Here is a 4028-nt window from a genome sequence, read left to right on the forward strand (position 1 = left end):
AGGGATTGTCAGGCTGGCGCGGGATCGGGCAGTGTTTCGTTCTGCTGTGCATGGGGTCGCTATGAGTCGGAAACGACTCGACGGCACTTAACAACAACAGCAACAACAATCAGAGGCTGACAGCTCAAACCTGCCACCCACTCCTCGGAAGGAAGATTGGGCATTCTGCTTCCCTAGAGATATTGCCTCGGAAACCCAAGGAGGGGTCTCTATGAGTCTGGGTCAACACAACAGCAGTGAGTTTACCCTTATAACTAATGTCACTTCCTGTTTTTTCCCTTCTCAGTTCTCTAGTCAAGATGCAGAAATTATCCAATTCTATGATACTTGGTTCCACTACCAACAGGATTCCTAGCATAAGAGGCCATGTCTTATGCTATAGTTTGTATCAAAGAATATCTCCTCTCTCTCCCTCTTCCTCTCTCTCTTCCATTGGAGTTGAAAACATTTAAAATAGATAAAAAAAAAATTATCTTCTGTTTCCTTGAAACCATTTTAAGTGGTTTTGGTCCACTCCATGAAAGTAAAAATGGCTAAAGATAAATGTTTGCTTTTCCTATCCAGTAGTAGAGGTCCAACAATTATAACATGTAATTCACATATTTAAGTAAGTATTCCACATAACTAACTCCCTGCCTCAAGGGACAATTGTCTTTTCTCCAGATGTGAAATTGAAGAAATACAGTTCATGTTACTAAACCACCGAAAGAAGAAAGACAATACACCGTGAAATATTTCCAAAATGATCTCTCAGATAATACTTCATATTTTAAGTATTTTTCTCTTTGCTAATTTGCTACATATAATATGAAATGTCTGCTTAATGCTGCCAGTAAATATTCAATAACTAGGGTGTCTTAGTTATCTAATGCTGCTATAATAGAACTATCACAAGTGGATGACTTTAGCAAAGAGAAACTTATTTTTTCACAGTTTAGGAGACTAGAAGTCCGAATTCAGAGTGCTGGTTCTAGGGGAAGGCTTTCCCTCTCTGTTGGCTCTGGAGGAAAGTCTTTATCTCTTCAGCTTCTGCTTCCTAGTTTGTTGGAGATCTTTATGTGTCTTGACATCTATTTTACTCCATCTCTGCTCTGCTTGCTTGATCACTTTGATATCTCAAAAGAGATTGACTCAAGATACACCTTAAACAAACACTGTCTCATTAACATAAAAAAGAAAACCCATCCTCAAACTGGATTATAAACACAGTCATAGAGTTTAGGATTTACAACACATTTTTTGGGGCAGACATAATTCAGTCCATAACATTCCACCCGTTTGGCCCCTCAAATTCATGTCTTTGCCACATTCACCCATCATGTCATGCCAAGAATCTTAAATCAACTCCAAGTCCAAACACTCATCTTCTGAAGCATATAATTCTAATATGGGTGAGACTTTAGGTATATTCTACCCTGAGGCAAAATTCCTCTTCCTCTGCAAACCTCTAAAAGCTAGAATACAATTTATATGTTCCAAAGTACTGTGGTAGAATAGGCACAAGTTAGACTTTTTCATTACAAATGACAGTGCTTGGAGAGAAAGAAGGGATAACAGGCACCAAACAATTCTAAAACCTAGTAGAACAAATTACATTTGCTCTCAAGGTTTAAAATAATCCTGTCTTCTTTGGGACCTTCAGGACAATAGCCCTGCCCTCCAGACTTTAGGTGTTGGCCAAGCACTCCGGATTCTGAGTAGAGGCACCTTGGCCTTGGATTTCAGTTCCATCTTTCAGTACCTCTGGGATACCATATCTGTTCTCTCAGCTTTGTTGTTGTTGTTGTTATGTGCCATCAAGTCGGACCCAACTCATAACGACCCCTCCTTGGGTTGTTGAGGCAGTATCACTATGGAAGTAGATTGCCCAACCTTCCTTCTGAGGAGTGGTTCGTGGGTTTGAACCACCAGCCTCTGGTTAGCAGTCAAGTGCCTTAGGCATTACACCACCAGAGCTCCCTCAGCTTTAGGAGGCACCATTCTCCTAGTCTATCTGAGCATCTACTCCACCCCTCTTACCCAGAAGGCTCCATTCTTCTGCTCTTTGGGCATGGCAGCTCTACCACCTCAGCTTTAGGTCATGGCCCTATCCCCCTGGCAACCTACATTCTGCAACCAAGTTGGCGAAGAATCAACTCTTTGAACCTGGGAGGCTGTGGCCCCATCCTTTGAGATCTAGGAGACTGTGGCTCCACCCAATGAAACCAAGAATGCTTTGCCTCCTGTGATCCTCCCAACAGTTCTGCTGATCTCTGAGCTGTTCCAGGGATGGTCCTTTTCTTTTCATGGAGAACAACAGAATATACCTCCTTTGGCTTGTTTCCTGACCATACTATTCCTAGAGACAGACAGCGTTTTTGCCTTTTGTTTTTTCTCTCTCTCCTTCAATCTAAGTTGATGAGTTTTAACAAAAGACTATTAAGACTGCATCCTTGGTGAACATTCTAGAAAATGTGTTCTTAGTTTGTACAATAGAATTTTACAAACCTTTGTTTTGTATTCATTTTGCGCAGTTCCATTTTAAGTCTATCACTTTACTGTGGCTTTTTACCATTAGCAGCAGGGAGAAACCATGTGGCCCCTTTAAGATCTTGTTTAGAAATCTCCTCAGACAGATATTCAAGTTCATCACTTACAAGTTCTATATTCCACCAAACATTTGGACATAACTCAGACAAGTTCTTTGTCATTACATATAAAAGAATTTCCCTTCCTCCATTGTTCAATCACATATTTAATTACTTTCTTTTAAAGCCTCACCATAAGTACATTTAACATGCACATGTAAGCCACATTCTATTGCTGGCATGATATGTATTTTCTAAGATGATAGAGACTTTCTCTATAACTCTCCTCACTTTCTTCTGAGCCTCCCACAAGATTTTCTTTGACATCCATAATTCTACAAACACTCTCTTCACAGCAATCTAGGCTTTTACTATTGGGCATTTTAAAACTTTTTCAACCTCTACCCATTACTCAATTCCAACACCATCTTCACATTTTAAGTATCTATTAGAGCAGCACCCTGCTCTTCCTATACCAAATTCTGACTTAGTTACCTAGTGATGCTATAACAAATAGCAAGTAGGTGGCTTTAGAAAAGATGAATTTATTTTCTCACAGTTTTAGGAGACTAGAAACCCAAATTCAGAGCTCTGACTCTAGGGGAAATTTTGTCTTCCTCTCTCTGTTGACTCTGGAGAAAGAAAGGTCCTTTTCTCTTCAGCTTCTGCTTCCTGGTCTTGGATATCTTCACGTGTCTTGGCATCTATCTTAACCCATACTCAGGTCAGCTATTTATTCATTTTTATATGTCAAAAGAGATTGACTCAAATCCACCTTACACTGATCCTGTCTTGGTAAAATAACAAAGACAACTAATTTCCAAATAGGACTATAACCATAGATGAAGAGGTTAGGATAACATAGGGCTATAATGGAAAATAAAATTATAAAATAATAAACTTTCATGGAATATTTCTAATTGCTCAAAAGTACAATAAAGCATTCCCACTAAACCTTAAAACACATACTAAAACAAACTTCAGGTAGGTTGAGTTAGGTGTATGTGTGTGTGTACATATATTCTTCTTAGTTGCTGTTTAGTTGATTCCAACTAACAGCAACCCTATGTATAAAAAGAGTTGATGCTTTTGAGTTGTGTTGGCGAAGAATGCTGAAAGTATCATGGACTGTTAAAACAACTAACAAATCTGTCCTGAAGGAAGTGCAGCCGGAATGCTCCTTGGAAGCAAGTATGGCCAGACTTCGTGTCACCTACTTTGGTCATGTTGTCAGAAAGGACCATTCTCTGGAGAAAAATGCCATACTTGGTAAAGTGGCGAGTCAACAAAAGAGAGGAAGGCCCTCAACAAGATGGATTGATACGATAGCTGCAGCAATGGGCTTGGGTACTGTAGGGATCATGAGGCTGGCATAGGACAAGGCAGTGTTTTGTTCTGTTGTACATAAGGTCTCTATGAGTTGGAGATGACTTGATGGCACACAACAACAACAAACATATA

The sequence above is a fragment of the Orycteropus afer genome, unplaced genomic scaffold (assembly GCF_000298275.1).
Source record: "Orycteropus afer afer isolate SDZICR_OR568_19922 unplaced genomic scaffold, OryAfe1.0 scaffold00109, whole genome shotgun sequence".
In the NCBI taxonomy this organism is placed as follows: Eukaryota; Metazoa; Chordata; class Mammalia; order Tubulidentata; family Orycteropodidae; genus Orycteropus; species Orycteropus afer.